Raw genomic sequence first — 19,511 nt, 5'->3', positions numbered from 1 at the left:
GGAATGATTTCTGAGCGTAGAGCCAGGAGTAACCCCTGAGCGCTGCTGGGTGTAACACCCCCAAAAAAAGAAAAAAAGAAAAAGAAAAGAAAAGGAGAAGATCAAGAAAATCTAAAGGTCATGATAAGAATATAAAAGAGCCACCAAGAGTACAAACTTTCCCCCTACACAATGCCCTAACCACATACTCACACCCAGGTAGGAGGAGCGTGGGAGCTCTACCATAAAGACATGAAGACAATTGAGGGGGGAATCATTCTCCACTGAGGGTGTTGCTCATTTTTCACATTTTCCTTTCCTGGAGAGACCCTGTTCTGTCTTGAATGTTGTTTTGTTTGGTTTTGGATTTGGTTTTGGTTTTTGGGTCACACCCGGCAGCACTCAGGGGTTACTCCTGACTCCATGCTCAGAAATCGCTCCTGGCAGGCTCAGGGAACCATATGGGATGCCGGGATTCAAGCCACCGTCCTTCTTCATGCAAGGCAAATGCCCTACCTCCATGCTATCTCTCCGGCTCTCTATCTTGAATCTTGAATGAGAAAGATAGAGATAGAAGACTTACTAGTCCAAAAAAAAAAAAAAAAGAAGACTTACTAGGAAATTTACAAAATTTCTAAGAAATCTGAGGGAAGAGAGAGATATCTGCTTGTTTCTATTTATCTCAATTCAAAATTTCCCTGAAACTTTTGTGTTGTTTTGGTTTTTGAGTTATATCCAGCAGTACTCTATGAAATTATTTTTGTTTATCTATTTGTTTTGTTTTGGGACCACACCTGGTGATGCTCAGGCATTACTTCTAGCTCTACACTCCTGCTGAGCTCAGGGGACTTCATAGGATGCCAGGGATCGAACCCGGATCAACCATGTACAAGACAAGTGCCCTATTCCATGTGCTATCGCTTCAGCTCTGTGCTCAGGAATCTCTCCTGGTGGGCTTGGGGAACCATATGCCTGAAATCTAACCAACATTAGCCACATGCAAGGCAAGTATTATATCCACTGTACTATCACTCTGGCTCGTCCCTGAAACTTCTTTTTTTCTTTCTTTCTTTTTTTTTTTTTTTATAAAATCTTTATTTAAGCACCATAATTACAAGCATGATTGTAGTTGGGTTTCAGTCATAAACAGAACACCCTCCTTTACCAGTGCAACTTTCCCACCACCAATGCCTCCCTCCCATCCATGAAACTTTTTTTTTTTTGGTTTTTGGGTCACACCCGGCAGCGCTCAGGGGTTACTCCTGGCTCTATGCTCAGAAATCACTCCTGGCAGGCTCGGAGGACCATATGGAATGCCAGGATTTGAGCCACCGACCTTCTGCAGGCAAGGCAAATGCCCTACCTCTGGCCCCTGAAACTTTTTCAAATTGATAAATTTTCAGTGTTCTCCCCAGTGTCTCTCCCACCCCCTGGGTTATGACCTGTTACCCTTCATATACTCAAGTTCCTCTTTTGGTTCTATAGTAGCATTTTTGTAAAGGAATAAACTGTTTCTGGTCATCAGCCTGGGCCCTGTTCTTTCCCAGTCATGAGCTGGGGGGAATATCCTCCGTGCATAGGTCCAGAACACTCTTTGAGAACGAAGTTGATTCTTGCTGGCCAACAGGGTCTGTACAAGGACTATAGATCCTTATTCAAAATATAACAAGGAAACAACTCAGATCAAATGAACCAATTCCTCAAAAACCATTGGTTGTCAAAAGGCCACTGATAAAATGAATACTGCAAAGAGTATATATATTAAAGAAATTGACTCTATAGTTTAACTGCCCAGTAGAAATAAAAAAAAATCTCTAGGCACTGGAAATCCAATGAAGAATTTACATAGATATTTAAAGAGGTTCTAAAACAATAGCATGTATCTAATATATTCAGCAAGAGTTGAAGACTATAGTATTTTCAACTAATGGTGTTGAAACAGCTGAATTACCAGGGACAAAAGTGGGATTCCTATCTTATAACACTAACAAAATAGATACAAAATGGATCACAGACCTAAATGTAAGATTTAAACTCTTTTTTTTTTTGTTTGTTTGTTTGGTTTTGTTTTGCTTTTTGGGGGCCTTACCCGGTGGCACTTGGGGTTACTCATGGCTATGTCCTCAGAAATTGCTCCTGGCTTGGGGGACCATATGGGATGCCAGGGGATCGAACCACAATCCTAGGACCAGCCGAGTGCAAGGTAAACACCCTACCACTTGTGCCACCGCTCTGGCCCCAATATTTAAACTCTTAAGAGAAAACAGCTTCATGAGGTTGGATGTGACCATTAATCCCAAACACACTCACTGGTGTTGTTTATTCCACTTACAACACCAAAAACACTCTCACCATCAAATGTTTGGATTCTTCATATCAAGCAATTCTCGAGTTCTTTTCAGACATCAATTGAGTGTCCTACAATTTAACTCAGTTCTGACACTACCTATCTGAAGTTAGTATAATCCCTCAGGTTAATTCCACAAAACTGCTTCCCTCTGACAGTGTCAGTTTCAAGTTTGGGGTACCCAGGGACCCAACTTTTGTCTGACATGACAACAAATTGGAGGCTCTGATAATTTGCAGAGTGGCTAAAAAGAACTCAAGTAAACCCTTGATGTGCTGGCTTAATAAAAAGGATCTCATAAATTATTTGTAAGTGATCAGTCAGATGAAGGGATACCCAGAGTGAAGTCTGAAAAGGTCTGAGCAAAGAAATGTCTGTCCCCAAGGAGACTTCACAGGGCTGGAAGCATTCCAAACCCTGTTGAGGGTTTTTATGGACAGTCCATTAGGTAGGCACGATTGATTAAATCATTGACCATTGGTGATGAATTCAATATCTGGAAATGTTGTGGGAGAGAATGAAAACTCACAAGGGTGGCCCTGTGAGTACTCCATCTGGAGTGGAGTATACCAGAGTAACCTTACAACATACACAAGTATGGCTGAAAGAGAAAAATAAATAAAGTCTGGGATCAGAGAGATAGCACAGTGGTAGGGCGTTTGCCCGCATGCAGCCGACCTAGGACAGATGGTGATTCGATTCCCAGCATCCTATATGGTCCCCTGAGCCTGTCAGGAGCAATTTCTGAGCACAGAGCTAGAGTAACCCCTGAGCGACGCTGGGTGTGGGCCTCAAACCAAAAATAAATAAAACAAATAAATAACTGAAGTCCATCTCATCTCTCATCCAATCACTCAGGAGAAGCCAAGAGTTTTCTAGAAATTATGTGTAAAGATCTAATATGTATTTCTACTCTCTCACAATGTCACAGGCACCAAAATACAGTAACAAAGGGGGGAAACCCAAATAAATGGCACTTCATTGAATTTTTGTTTGTTTGTTTTTTGGGGGGCACACCAGCAGTGTTCAAGGGTTACTCCTGGCTCTGGGCTCAGAAATTGCTCCCGCAGGGCTGGAGCAGTGGCTCAAGTGGTAGGGCGTTTGCCTTGCATGTGGCTGCCCACGACGGACCTGGGTTCAATCCCTGGCATCCCATATGGTCCCCCAAGCCAGGAGCAATTTCTGAGCACATGGCCAGGAATAACCCCTAAGCATCACCGTGTGTGGCTCAAAAACCAAAACAAGAAAAAAGAAAAAAAGAAATTGCTCCTGGCTAGCTCAGGGGATCATATGGGATACCAGGGATCAAACGAGGGTCCATCCTGGGTTGGTCACATGCAAGGCAAATGTCCTACCACTGTGCTATTACTCTGGCTCCACTTTATTGAATTTACACACGTGTGATTGTTTTTTAAATATAAAATACAAAGTCTAAAGCCCTAGTGTTGGAGTGATGCCTTTCTCACCTTTACCCCTTCTGCTGGCAGGTCTGGAGAAGGGTAGGAGCAGCGAAATAATCTCACAGGCAGTCAGTTAAAGTTCCATAGGAGTCAGCCAGCTTTATTTCACAGCCCTAACTGCCATGTGCATTTCTCCCATGGCTTCTATGCTAAGCCTTTTCCAAGCAACTTCTAAGCTGCTTCTCCTCTGGCTCTCTGCCTCTGTCTCTTTGCTGTTCCTAAACCATGTCTTTCTCTCTCATCTCTTTTTTTTCCGGAGCTTTCTGTTTCCCTTTCTGCTGCTCTACATGCCTCCTTGCTCCTCCATCAACCCAGGAAATACCTTTTATACTTCAAACTGCAGACCCGTTCCAGGTTTGGGTGGTTCAACAGAAAGTTTAGGGCATTGGGGGAAGGAGTACCTCACAGTGATGGTGTTAATCGAGGTCAAAAGACAATAACAGAGGTGTGGAGAGATAGTACAGATGGTAAGGTGCATAAGGCCAACTCAGGTTTGTTTCCCCAAGTTCAAGATGGTCCCCCAAGCCCTTCCAGGAGTGATCCCTTAGTGTAGAGCTAGGAGCAAGTCTTGAGCATTGCTAGGTATATAACAAAATCAAAGAAAAAAAAAAGCAATGACAGATGGGAGAAAGATATTCACAAATCATGTGTCTGATGAAGGGCTTATATCTAGAATTACTAGATTATGAAAAGGAACTGAAAAATGTTTTCTTTTGGGGGGGTCACACCCGGCAGCACTCAGGGGTTACTCCTGGCTCTACACTCAGAAATCGCCCCTGGTAGGCACGGGGGACCATATGGGATGCCAGGATTCGAACCACCATCCTGCACACATGGCAAATGCCTTACCTCCATGCTATCTCTCTGGCCCCCCCTTTTTTTTTTAATTTTTTTAAAAACGTTTTTGTTTCAAAAGAACTCATGTATTGACAGGGCTGGAGTGATAGCACAGCAGAAGGGCATTTGCCTTGCACATGGCTGACCCAGGACAGACCTGGGTTCTATTCTTGGCATCCTATGTGGTCCCACAAGCCAGAAGCAATTTCTGAGCACAGAGCCAGGAGTAACCCTCGAGCATCACTGGGTGTGGCCCCTCAAAACAAAACAAAACAAAACAAAAAACTCATGCATTGATGATAAAGATAACCTGTACAGGGGTCCTGAGTCTAATGAGAGAGGGGCTTCTCCATACCAACAGGAATTCTCAGACACCAACAGGAAGATATAGCAACGAGAACTGAGTAATTGAATGAGGCAATGCAATGAATTGGCGGATAAGGAGCAACTGGCATAGGCCATACAATGCTCCTGCTTCAGCCTCCACTCAGTCGATAACCGCAAAAACATCTCTGGTGGTTGACTCCCTTTTATGGGACTAGAGCAATATTTGCCTTGCACACTGCTGACTCAGGTTCAATCCCCAGCATCCCATGTGGTCCCCTGATCCTGCCAGGAGTGATTTCTCAGGGCAGAGCCAGGAGTAACCCCTGGGCATCGCTGGATGCCCCCCCAAAATGAGTAATAATAATAATAATAACCTCCCTCTTGAGAAGCAGGCATACGTAATTGAAATGGACATTCTACACCAGAAGAAAAGCACAATCCATACTCAGAGGCAGAAGGCAGATTCCTTTCAATAAGGGTGACTTGGCCTAGATCTTCCAGGCTGAGAATCTTGTCAGCCTCATACTCAAAGCCTGACCACATTACCAGGTCCATTCCATTAGCTCTTGGCAAGAAATCTCTGCCCCAGAGGAAGAGTGGAAGGGAGCTTTCACTCAGACACTAGATAACAGAAAGAGATGGCCTTGGCCAGAAACAGGCGGCAGAGCAGATGCACACAGCCTTTTTGAAAACAATTAAAGGTGCTTTGGGATTGATTTCTAGATGTCTTTGCTAACTCTGGGCATCAGAGTCACTGGCCCCTAGGAGCTTCAAGAGAAGATTTCAACAAGGTGGCACAGTGGTAAGGCATTTGCCTTGCACGTGGCTGAGCTAGGACAGACTGTAGTTCAATCTCCCTGCATCTTATGTGGTTCTCCAAGCCAGGATTGATTTCTGAGCACATAGCCCAGAGTAACCCCTGATCATCACTGGGTGTGACCCCAAAACAAAACAAAACCAAAAAACCCAAGAATTTCAATAACTTCTCAATCAGAAACAATTCTTAACACCTAATCTTCCTTTTATATTAGTTTTGAAAGGGCTTGAATCAAAGTCCTCTTGACTTGGGAGAAGCTCAGTATTTTTTTCACCTTCTCAAAATATTTCCTGAGCAATATTTTTATGGTGGTGTTCAGGATATTATGGCCTACATCTTTTTTTGTTTGTTTGTTTGTTTGTTTTGTTTTTTGGGGTCACACCTGGCAGCGCTCAGGGGTTACTCCTGTCTCTACACTCAGAAATCGCTCCTGACAGGCACAGGGGACAATATGAAATGCCTGAATTTGAACCAAAGTTCTTCTGCATGCAAGGCAAACACCTTACCTTCATGCTATCTCTCTGGCCCTGGCCTACATCTTTCAATTCCTTTTTATGTACTCCATCAGAATTACGTCTTTGAGAAGGAGCCCAGAGAATCTTTTAAAAAAAGATCCAAACTCACCTAATGATAACTTTTATCCCCAGATTTTTCTCTTCCTCTTTTTACCCCCTAGATTGTGGCATAAAGACAAAGGGTCCTGCCACCATATTGTAATCTTAAGGATTTAGCGTTTGAGTGCCAAAGATAGCAAAGTAGTAAGTCAGTGGAAACCAGTCCCTTCTGCCATCCACCTTTTCCCAGCCTGAGGCTCCACGGCTGAAAGATCTGTTATGTTGGAGCGATAAATTATGTGTTGAAATCACTGTTGTTTCTGGCTGATGTCTCCTATAGTTGAATTCCGTTTCTGCCTCCAGAATTCTTGCTGTGTGAGAGAATAAATATCCATGTGCAAACAGCACTGCTTTTCACCAATATCCAGTTCCTCCTAACAGGATTATTATTTCCTGCTCTTTGACCTCAAAAGTGATTTGCTTTTGACATACGAACAGAAGTAATGTGCATATGTCCATGGTTAGCCAAGGCCATGAGCACCAGAAGGTACTGTGCCTTATTCTCTTTTCTTGTCACTGATGATCAGAAATGCTTCTGATCATGTCCTCTCCCTCAGATCAGATTGCATCATAGTTCTTCGATGGCCCATGCTGGATATGCGTGTGACAGAAAATCTTTGTTGTAAGAGCTGGAGAGTTTGAGATTGCTCCTGACTACCAATTCCAAACCCAAAAGAGAGCTGGCTTGCTCTGGGGACTGGTGGCCAACAAGATCTTTGGTAAGACTTGGCTAAGACTTTGCCAATGGGAACTGGAGTTATAGTACAGTGGGTAAGGCGCTTGCTTTGTATAAGTCTGATCTGGGTTCAATCCCCAGTACTATATATGGTCCCCTGAACACCTTCAAGAGTGTTTATTCCCTGAGCACAGACCTACTCATAAGCCCTGAGCATCCTTGGTGTGGCCCCCAAACAAAAAACTTTGCAATGACACCTCGCTTGTGGTTGAAAGGAAGATCCCTCCTCTTCCCTCTCCTGTGTTGATCCTTTGTTCCTCCTCCATTTTCACACAGTCTCAACAGCAGATGTGGTGGCTTTTTTCTTTGAGACACTATCAACATCTCCTACAGTTCAACTCAATGATGGCATTGACCAGAGTTAGCAGAGAACCCAAAGTTTTTAAGGCTCTTTCCACTCTGTCGTGCTAATTAAAATGTCCATTGTATGAAATAGATTCCCCACTTTAAACCTGTGACTCTCCTACCTTGAATTCAATGATTTGTTGGTATGGCCCACAGAACTCTGGGAAACACATATATTTTCCATTTTCAGAAAAGGCTTAATAAAGGACGAAGATGAGCAGGGAGGGCAGTGGTCATCTGTAAGTAGGTCTTTGGAGGAGCTGGAAGCTGAGGTGACTCGTAGAGGTCAATCCCAGTTGGGGGGGGCAAACTGGGTTGCCAGTTCTCTGTAAGTATTGACTCTCACTGCTGCCAGCAGTTGACACTATCCTTCCTGATCTCTGGACTCTGCCTCTGTGTCTCTCTCTGATGAATTCTCCCTGATGAATTCTAATCTGGTTCCTTCATTCTAATAAGCCATGACCATGAGTATAGAAGCTGTCAGTGAGCTATATGGGTCTTTTCAGGAATATTGAGCTATGGGGTAGTTTTGAGGACCCGGGGATCTTTAGTTGGGATGGGACATAACTGTCCTTGCTCTGCTATCTTCTGGACAAGGAATGCTAATATCACACCCTGACACTGTCATGTGTCAGACAATTGGTCACATATAGCAGAATGGACTTTGGCCTCTGACTCAAAGCCTTGGGCAACAACTCGGAATCAACCAGAACACAATATGTCTTTTTCTTGGTTGCTATTCGACTTCTCTTGATGTCTCTTTTCTATTTATATCAAGCAGTACTGGCTTGCCATATGTTATGCTTTCAAATAAATGTAGTTAGGAACCAGAGAGACAGTAACAGGAGTTAAGGTATGTGTCTTGACAGTGGACCTTGATTCAGTTCTCAGCATATGATCTCCTAGCAACAATATGGGACCTGGAGGTCCCATAAGCACTGCTAGTGTGACCTGGGGAATCCCTAAGCCCACAGGGCCTGAGTAGCACTGCATCCTCAGAGCCTTGCATTGAACTGCTGGCCCAGTTGGCCAAAAATAGTCAGAAGGGACCCCCCCCCCTCCGAACATTGATTTGGGAGGATCCTCCTGAAAAAAAGTATATACATATTAAATATATAAAAATCATTTTGGGGGGGCCAGAGAGAGAGTACAGCGGCATTTGCCTTGCAAGCAGCCGACCCAGGACCTACAGTGGTTGGTTCGAATCCCCGGCATCCCATATGGTTCCCCATGCCTGCCAGGAGCTATTTCTGAGCAGAAAGCCAGAGTAACCCCTGAGCACCGCCGGGTGTGGCCCAAAAAAAAATCATTTTTGGAAGGAGTTGATATGAAAAAACTGAAATTCTATACTTTGCTGCTATGTGGATAGAACTGGAGCGAAGTCAAAGGGAGGATAAATATGGAACGATCATTCTCATATATGGACACAAAATAAGGGAACAAAAAGAGCTGATGAGACCGTAGAGATCAACTTGTAGAACTGAGTTTGCTATGGGGGACCTAGGATGGTGGCAGAGGGACCCCAACACTTTGGTGGTGGGTGTGATACAGAAACACTGAGTGTCTGAAACATGACATTTAACATTGTAAAACTTTGTGCCTGATCAAAAGGGAAGCTGATCTTCTATAAAAGCAAAAATAATGTAGGTGGAATAAAAATGCGACAAAAACTGGAAAGAGCACATATATTATTGTTAGTTATATTATTGTGATACACTTTCATTTCTATTTTATTATTTATGGTTTGACTCTTTTAAGCCACCTACAGTTTATTAAAATGCTTTGTAACCTATAAATGAGCTGAGAAGCCTGGAGTCAGTGAAATTGTTACAAAATCAGTTGGGAGCAGGACTTTGTCTCTTTGCTTTGGCACAATGACCCTCAACCCTGGACTGAGGCCTTGGTCCAAGCTCTGTACCAAAGGGCCTGCTCAGGCCTGATCTGCTTGAGCCTCCCCAATGGATTGTGGGATTGCAAGGCCTCAGAAAGTGTCTATTGGAATCCATGGCTCTTCTTGGCTATGTCTGGGTACATGGGTTCCTGGTATTCTAAATTCTCTGAGATCCATGTGGTCTTGGTGAGTTCACCCTAACCCATGAATATCCCTAAGGTGGTCTCTTATGGAACCTATAGGGTATGGATGGTGCTTGCCTGTGCTGGCTGAGTGCCCCTATTCATATATGTAAAATGCCTGGCAATGCTCAGGATCCTAGAGTGAAGAAAATAGGTATATGATCCCAGAAATCCCCATTTCTTCTTCTTCAGTTTCCCAATACTACTTCCAAATGTTTGGTGAGCTGGCAGGGGCCAACTCTGCACCCAGTTGGGTTGGGTCTCACTCAAACTACTTCAGAGCTAGCCCAAACCCTCTCACCAAATGTGCCCTCCAAACCTTCCCACTCAGCCCAGAGGGTTTCATTCACCTGTAGCCCTACCTGGGTTCTTGAATCCGAGACGCCCTCCTTTTATTCCTTGGGGAACCCTCTTTCCAGACCCTGCTGTTTTAGTCCATCAGAAAGGACCAGAGTCCATGAAGTAAAGATCACAGAGCTTTACTTGGTGAAAATGAAGAACACAATGGAAAATTAAGGGAGAAAACGGCTCTGCCTACAGGGCAGACAAGGGAAGGGATAAAGTCCCTCAGTCCTTGGACTCCACTTCAGAATCCACCTATGTTTTTCCATTGAACTTCACTGATCACTAGGCTCTCTGTCAGGCAGGGGAAGTTGAGCATGAAGAGCTGGCAGAGTCCCCTTGTTCTTGAGGTGCCCATTGGATGTTCGTCCAGTAGAGGGACTCACCTGTGGTTCTTCTGGCATAACTGGGGTAGCCGCCTGCACTTGCCACCTGTGGACCAGGGTGAGAGGATGGTCAGTATAGACGCAGGGGTCTTCAAACTACGGCCCTCGGGCCACATATTGTATTTATTCCCATTTTGTTTCTTCACTTCTAAATAAGATATATGCAGTGTGCATAGAAATTTGTTCATAATTTTTGTTTTTACTATAATCTGGCCCTCCAACAGTCTGAAGGACAGTGAACTGGCCCCTTGTTTAAAAAGTTTGAGGACCCCTGGTAGAGTCAGATGGCACAAAATAAGGGGGTGCTGTGGGAGGCCCATGAATCCTGCCTTTCAAAAAACTCTACTCTTGGCAAGTGTCTAGAGGTAGGTCAGGGGGAGACCCAGGGCAGGGGCCACTCCCTTTCAGGACTTCTTCTATTCATACACACCCTTGTCAAACCCCCCAGTTTGCTGTTCACTGTCCAGTTGACACTTATTATGCACCTACTGTGTGCCCAGCACTGCCAAGGGTTCAGAAAATGAGAAAGAAAAAGTCAGGGCCCAGAGAGAGCACAGCGGTGTTTGCCTTGCAAGCAGCCGATCCAGGACCAAAGGTGGTTGGTTCAAATCCCGGTGTCCCATATGGTCCCCCGTGCCTGCCAGGAGCTATTTCTGAGCAGACAGCCAGGAGTGACCCCTGAGCACAGCTGAGTGTGACCCAAAAACCAAAAAAAAGAAAAAAGAAAAAGTCAATCAGACCAGTGTACGGAGGGAGGGGTCAGACAGAGGCTGCAGCATGGAAAGTGGAAGCAGGAAGGGCCTCACAGAGGGTGCATTATAGCAAAGAACTGAAGGAGTCAGAGGCCTAATGGGGATTTAGGATTCCCATGCCAGGTGGAGGGAGCAGCCAGTGCAACGGCCCTGAGGTAGAAGGGGACATGTCAGCTCTCGGGCCAGCAGGGACTGAACATGCAGATGAGGGAGGAACTTCCATAGTCTCCTAGGCCCTCTTTCCACCCCCATTTCTCCAACTGTATCACTTTGTCTACGGACCCCTCAGTCAGGCCACCCTCACCCCACTGTTGCCCCACCAATTTGTCTCCTTCCTGCCTGGAGGCTATAGCTATCCTCTACTCTCTAACCATCAGGCATCACCCCATCCTACCTCTCTCTGTGTGTCTCTGTCTCTCTCTTGGTTTTTGAGCCAATGCTCAGGGATTGCTCATAGTTCTGAGCTCAAGAATTACTCCTAACAGTGCTTGGGGGACCATATAGGGTACGGGGTACTGGGGATCGAACCCAATTTGGAATCTCTCTGGCCCCAATTTTACATCTTTTGAAGAAACATGTCTCCCCATCCCTTTCAGTCTCATTTTTTCCATTTTGTCATCTACCCAGAGCATCTGCCTCTTTCTCTTCACCCTGTGCTTTGGTGTATTTATTTCACAGTGATCACCTCCTTCCAGCAGGAGAGCCCCAAGGGCTTGACCCCAGCCTCATAGCACAGGCTGGCATTGAGCTGGCACCAAGTGTCTGTTGAAGAAGAACTCCTGTTCCCACCATGGGGATGAGTCCTAACCTTCCACAGACCTGGGGCTGATTTTTCCTGGATCTTGGCTGCTGTGTAATCCTGGGAAAGTGCTGTAATCCTAAACTTGACACCTCACTCTTCCCACAGGGGAGGAGAGACGGGCCCATACAAAACCAGGAGCCCACAGATCCAGGGAGCTGCAGTGTGAGCCCCTCTTCAAGGCAAATTTTGTTAGAAATGGCTGAAAGAGAGATCACATAGAGGAAAGGCATTTGCCTTGCATGCAGAAGGACGGTGGTTCTAATCCCGGTATCCCATATGGTCCCCTGAGCCAGTCAGGAACGATTTCTGAGCATAGAGCCAGGATGAACCCCTGAGCGCTGCCAGGTGTGACCCATCCGCCCCCCGCAAAAAATAAAAAATAAAAAAAATGGCTGAAAGAAGACAGGAAAGAAGGTGCAGTGCCACTACCTGGAGAGGCTGCAGGACAAGATGGGGGGGGATTTCACACCCGGCGGAGCTCTGGGGTTACTCCTCGTTATCTGCTCAGAAATCGCTCCTGGCAGGCATGGAGGACCATATGGGACGCTGGGATTCGAACCAGCCACCTTTGGTCCTGGGTCTGCTGCTTGCAAGGCAAATGTCCTACCACTGTGCTATCTCTCCAGCCCCATAAAATGCGTGTTTTATTTGTCAGCATTTAAAAAAAAATGTTTTTTAAGAACTTCTCTTGAGTCCACACCTAGCATTGGGCTGTGAAAGGGCTATGCATGACTTACACTCTTTTCCTTAAGCCTTATCTCTGCCAACATTAAAAAGCTGTTCTAGGGGCTAGAGTGATAGCATAGCAGTAGGGCATTAGCCTTACACAGGGCAGCCCCTGGATAGACCCAGGTTCAATGCCCAGCATCCCATATGGTCTCCTGAGCCTACTAGGAGTGGTTCCTGAGCACAGAGCCAGGAGTAACCCTAGAGCACAGCCAGGTGTGGCCCAAACCCCCCAGATCCCCCCCAAAAAAGACTATTCCAAGGTTTTGTGTATATGTGGTGTTTTTTGTTGTTGTTGTTTTTTGTTTTGGTTTGGTTTGGTTTGGTTTTTGGGCCACACCCGTTTGACGCTCAGGGGTTACTCCTGGCTATGCGCTCAGAAATCGCCCCTGGCTTGGGGGGACCATATGGGACGCTGGGGGATCAAACCTAGGTCCGTCCTATGCTAGTGCTTGCAAGGCAGACACCTTATCTCTAGCGCCACCTTCCCGGGCCCCCCCCCCCTTTTTTTTTGAGAAGTAGTCTATTCCCTGATCCCATGAGCAAAATCAGGACTCATGACTTACTTGGCCAACAAAATAAAGCAGAAGTGCCATTGGCCAGGGCCAAGACTGCCTCCTTTTTCACTATCTCACAGATACCCCACCACCATAACAAGCTCAGGCTAGCCTTTGAGGAGGAACCATGAGGTGAAATCTCCATGTGCTCCTTAGAAGCAGAACGGCCTGCCAACCTGAAGCTGACCTCAGATGCAAGAATAAATCCCAGAAGAACCACCCCACTGAGCCCAGCTGATATTTTTAAGCTGCAGAAGAGCTAAATAAATCATTCAAAACCACTGGATTCTGGGGTGGTTTCTTGGACTGTGAAGCTAGCGAGCCTGCCTCGCCCAGAGGCCTTCAAGAATCCACTCCTCCATTAGAAAACAAGCCCAGGTTCGTCCCTCCCCAACTTGGCTCCCCTCCTCTGCCCAATTCCCCCTTCTCACTCGTGAGGATGATAATGCCAGTGATGAAGAGCACAGCTGCGATCAACAAGCCCCTCTTCCGGAGAGTAGCTTCATCTGCAGAGAGAAAAACAAAGTTGATGAGAGGAGTCAGCACCAACACCCTGCCATGCTCAGCACCCAAACTCCTACTTAGGTGACTTACCATAATAGAAGCGGGGATCCTTCTTCTGTGTTGGTGGATCTAGACAAGGAGCAAGTTGGAGTTGAGCCAAGGTTTGTGTAAATCACAGAACAGCAGAGTCAGGGAGAAGGAAAACCGGGTCTCAGTCTTAGGGCAGATAGAACCAAACCCAAAGTCCTCCCCTGGCTAAACTATCTAGCTCCTCTCAACTCTCTGCCCTCACCTCTTCTTTCTTACTGTGCTCTAGCTTGGACATATCAAACCCGTCTCACTTCAGAACTCTTGCGCTGGTTGTTCCCTTTGTCTGCACATCCTTTCTCAGACAGCCACCTGCCTCTCTCCTTGTCTCTCTTGTCTCTTCCAACTAAGTTCTTGGTAGAAACACTCCCAGCTGCTCTCTCACCCTAAATCTGATTCTTTTGTCTTGACAGCAGTATATTATCAGCTGATGTACAATCATCAGAATTTTTTTTCTTTTTTTGGTTTTGGGGTCATACCCGGTGATGCTCAGGGGTTACTCCTGGCTCTGCACTTAGAAGTCGCTCCTGACAGGCACGGGGAACCATATGGGAGGCGGGGATTTGAACAACTGTCTATTTGAATCAGCTGAGTGCAAGGCAAACACCTGACCACTGTGCTCTCTCCAGCCCCCCAAATTTTTTTTTTTTGGTTTTTGGGTCACACCCGGCAGCGCTCAGGGGTTACTCCTGGTTCTATACTCAGAAATCGCTCCTGGCAGGCTCAGGGAACATACAGGATGCCAGATTTGAACCACCGTCCTTCTGCATGCAAGGCAAATGCCTTACCTCCATGCTATCTCTCCGGCCCTAGCCCCAAAATTCTTGTTATATTTTCCCCTCTGTTCCATGAGGGAAATGATTTATTTTCTCTTGTTCTCTGCTATATCACTGATATACCAATGAACAGTGCCTGGCACACAATAAGTAGTCCGTCTCCTTCCTCCCTCCCTCCCTTCCTTCCTTCCTTCCTTCCTTCCTCCCTCCCTCCCTCCCTTCCTTCCTTCCTTCCTTCCTTCCTTCCTTCCTTCCTTCCTTCCTTCCTTCCTTCCTTCCTTCCTTCCTTCCATATTTTGGATCACATCCACGTCACTCAGGGGTTACTCATGGCTCTGCACTCAGAAATCGCTCCTGGCAGGCTCGGGAACCATATGGGATGCTGGGAATTGAACCTGGGTCTATCCCAGGTCAGCCACATGCAAGGCAAATGCCCTGCCACTGTGCTATCACTCTAGCCCCAATCCATCCCTATTTTTATTTTTTGGGGGTTTTTTTTTTTTTTTTTTTGGTTTTTGAGTCACACTGGACAGCGCTCAGGGGTTACTCCTGGCTATGCACTCAGAAGTCGTTCCTGGTAGGCTCGGGAAACCATATGAGATGCTGAGATGCAATCCATCCTGTGTTGGCCTCATGCAAGACAAAAACACCTTACTGCTGTGCTATCTCTTCCCCCCCCAATCCATCACTATTTTTAATAAATTAACAAATGAATTTTCTATGTGACCCATGGAGATGTCATTTCCATTTGTTTACTGATGGCTAGCTGGGCAGAAAGTGGAATATAAGCACACAAGAGGAAGGTCCAGGGACTCCTACAAGCAAAGATTGGTGCTGATTCCAAACTAATCTCGGATGTGAGAGCAAGTCAAGCTGAGAATAGAAGAAACATGCAGCTGAGCCCAGACTAACTGCAGACTTCCAAATTACATAGTTGGGAGCTAAATAAATAGTTGTCATTTTAAGCCATTGAATTTTGGGGTGCTTGGCACCAGCATCCACATTTGTGCATTTATTCATCAACTCTGTCATTTCATTCAAGCCTACCCAGTGCCCAACCTCTGCCAAGCATAAAGCCATGCATCTCTAACACATATTTACGGAGACCTATTCAGTGCCAGGCACTGGAAATACATTTTTGGTCTGCAAAGCAACTTACTGACCTGTTTGCTTGAAATCAGAACCCATATGGGTGTGTCTCTCTGGGGTCTCTTTCTGGATCGATGTTGTGCCTTTAGGGGATCAGCAGATGATGGAGGAAGCAGTAATGAGCAATGGGAACAGAAACAAAGGACATCATTAAAACTTGGTACCTGGGAAAAGACCCTTTCCACCTCCTATCCATTCATTCTACAGGTACTCTCCACCCCCCCTAAAGCAGCAGGAATGAATGGTAGGTGCAGTTGGCTATATTGATATAAGTTTGCTTTTCTAAGTTAAAACCAGCTACAATGCAGCCGGAGTGGTGGCACAAGTGGTAGGGTATTTGCCTTGTATGCGCTGACCAAAAACGGACCTTGGTTCTATCCCCCAGTGTCCCATATGTTCCCCCAAGCCAGGAGCGATTTCTGAGCACATAGCCAGGAGTAGCCCCCGAGCATCATCGGGTGTGGCCCCAAAACAAAACAAAACAACCCAACAATAACAACAACAACAACAACAAAACAGCTGGAAAACCCCTGAGGCCCCTCTCCTAAAACTTCCTGGGTTACCCCCTAATGCAAGAAGGGAAAGATCACTTCTGCTGGAGCCAGGCAGGGAAGACCTGGATAGGGAGTCTTGTTATAAAACACTTGTTATAAAACACTCTCCCAGTTCTTAGCCCCAAAGCCAACTTCCATCCCAAAGAAAAGGCACAGAGAAGTGTCATCAAATTACCCCTGACAGTCACCCCCATGAGAGGCAAACAAGTGGAGAAGCTAAATCCCAAGGCTCCCCAGGCCTCTCTTAGCACCTCACAATGGATGGAGCTGACAGCCCATGAAAACCTGACCCTGAGGCAGCTCTATAGATTAATAACAGAGACAAAAATAGAGAATCTTGGAAAATGCAGACTGGTGTAAGGGCTCAGTCTGCGAGCTCTTACGCCAATTCTCCCATGTTAGTCTGTGTGGCATAGAGAACTAGCTGAGTGACCTCTCTGGACCTCAGTTTTATTCCCTGAAATATGGGAGAGCAGGGGCTGGAGGGATAGTTCAGAGGATAGAGTGCTTGCCTTGTATGCAGCAGATCTGCGGTCAATCCCCGGTACCACAAATGATCCCCTAAACCCCACCAGGTATGATCTCTGAGCACAGAGCCAGGAATAAGCCCTGACCATTACCAGGTATGGCCCAAAAAAAAGTGAACTAAAATAAAATGGAGGTACAGCTGTCTCCCCAAACTTGGAGGTGATTGTGAGCACTGCACAAGTGAGTCCATACAAGCTCAGATAGTGTCCTGTCAGGCTGGAATTCATAAATGGCTGTTGTTGTTTGCTGGGTCTTTTTTGTTTTGTTTTGTGTTTGTTTGTTTTTGAGCCACACCTGGTGACATTCGTTCAGAGGTTACTCCTGGCTCTGTGCTCAGAAATTGCTCCTGGCTTGGGGGACCATATGGGATGCCAGGGGATCAAACCGTAGTCCATCATGTGTCAGCCACGTGCAAGGCAAATGCCCCACTGCTGCACCACAGCTCCGGCCCCATGTTTGCTGTTTTTATGACTGTCTGGCACACTCTGAGACACAGTTCTCGCTTTTCTTAGGGATGCTGCCCCAGCTTCACTGAGTCCTCAGAGTCTCCCTGGGAACCAAACCACCAGGGGGAGCACATGCTTAGTCTCACCCTTCCTTGGGGCCTTCCAATTCACAGTTAGAGACTAAAAATGTTAGAGGGGCCCGGCGGTAGGGCATTTGCCTTGCACACGGCCAACCCAGGACAGATCCCGGTTCAATTTCCAGCATCCCATATGGTCCCCCGAGCCTGCCAGGAGCAATTTCTGAGTGCAGAGCAAGGAGTAACCCCTTGTGATAACCCCTTATGAGCGTCATCAGGTGTGACTCCAAAACAAAACAAAGTTGGGGAGGGAGAGTTGACTTGGAAGAATGAGGCAGGAGGCAGAAGAGGAACTATCTCCAGGAAAGAAGAAACATAGATGAAAGGAGGTGTGGGTGCTCCAAATAAAAGGTTCCCAAGGTGCCTTGAACCCTTCCCTGCCATACCCTAAAGGAATATGGACTAAACAACTCACAGAGTGACTCCTACAAGGTGTGCTGGTAAGTAAATTCAGGGATGAGAAAAGGCTTTCTCAGCTGGAAAGAGAGACCCTTTCTCCTTCGTGTCCCTATAGGGGACACTTTTGTGCAAAACAGAAAAGTGCCCTTAGCCCATGTCATCCAATAGAATTGGGTCCCATTGGAGCCGGAGTGATAGCACAGCAGTAGGGCATTTGCCTTGCACAAGGCTGACCCAGGACAGACCTAAGTTCAATCCCTGACGTCCCATATGGTCCCCCAAGCCAGGAGCGATTTCTGAGTGCATAGCCAGGAGTAACCCCTGAGCATCACTGGGTGTGGCCCAAAAACCAAAAAACAAAACAACAAAACAAAAAAAAAATAAAGAAAAAGAAAAGGGGCCGGGCGGTGGCGCTGGAGGTAAGGTGCCTGCCTTGCCTGCGCTAGCCTAGGATGGACCGCGGTTCGATCCCCCGGCGTCCCATATGGTCCCCCAAGAAGCCAGGAGCAACTTCTGAGCGCATAGCCAGGAGTAACCCCTGAGCGTCACAGGGTGTGGCCCGAAAACCAAGAAAAAGAAAAAAGAAATGAGTTCCATTGATTTCATCAGAATGAGATGTTTCAGTCACCAGAGAAAGTGGGATTGTTTTGTTTTGTTTTGTTTTTGCTTTTTGGGGTCACGCCCAATGACACTCAGGGGTTACTCCTGGCTATGCACTCAGAAATTGCTCTTGGCTTGGGGGACCCTATGGGACACCTAGGGATGAACCTCGGTCCGTCCTAGGTCAGCGTGTGCAAGGTAAATGCCCTACCACTTGCACCACTGCTCTGGCCCCCCAAAAGTGGTCTTGATCACAAGCCTCTCCTTGGGACAGGCATCATCTGAGGAACTGCATTCTTGTACAGTGCCCAGTCTGTGCAACTGTACCTGCATCTCTGGCTGGGGGAGGTCAAGTCACAGAGCTCAGAAGTGGGGCACTATCCCTTAGAAATGGGTCATGTCGGAGCTGGAGAGATAGTACAGAGAGTATAGTGCTAGCTTTACACGCTGCTGACCTAGGTTCGATTTCCAATATCCCATATGATCCTTTAAGCCCCAGGAGGAGTGATCCCTGAGCACAGATCCATGAGTAAACTTTAAGCACCACCAAGGTATGGCCCACAAACAAAAAAGCAAAACAATGGGATCATCTCACAGCCATTACTGGGCCTCATTTCATCTTTGCTTCCACTTACCCTTCCCTCCAGGAAGCTGCTTTTTCCTGACTGTTAGGCCCTAGGTACTTGGGCCTGACTAGTCAGCAGGCCATTTCCCAGGTTCTCAGTAGCATTTGACTCTAGCTGGACCCACTCAAGTTAGGAGAAGGCCTTGGGGCTGCTCAAGAGGAGATATCTAGTTGCTCAAGTCCTCACCTGAACTAACACGCAATGACAGGGAGAGCCACTTGTGAATGAGGGCTCCTTGATCCAGCCCTGCCTGAAAGTAGTCTTCTAGACTTTGTAGAGCAGATAGCGTCAACAAACCGTTTGTTGTCACTGTTCCTGTTTAGATAGGCTTTTCAGCATTTTGTAAGAGTAAAGCTCTTGGTCTAATGGGAACACATAACCAAAGGACACACCAACTAGTACCAGCCCTGTGAAGGGATCTAAACTAGACACTCCTCTTAGAGCCACAAATAACCGTTATTAAACCAAGAACCCTGTTTCACTCAGTTTCCCAAGCACCATCAACCACAAACCAAAACAAAGGGCAACGTTTTTAAAAATCTGTTAACAGTTCTTCAGCCTGGTTCTCTGAGAAACACTCTTGGGGAAATGCAGACCTAGGAAAT

Source organism: Suncus etruscus, chromosome 14 (assembly GCF_024139225.1).
Source record: "Suncus etruscus isolate mSunEtr1 chromosome 14, mSunEtr1.pri.cur, whole genome shotgun sequence".
NCBI classification, from domain to species: domain Eukaryota; kingdom Metazoa; phylum Chordata; class Mammalia; order Eulipotyphla; family Soricidae; genus Suncus; species Suncus etruscus.
Note: the sequence above shows the minus strand (reverse complement) of the source record.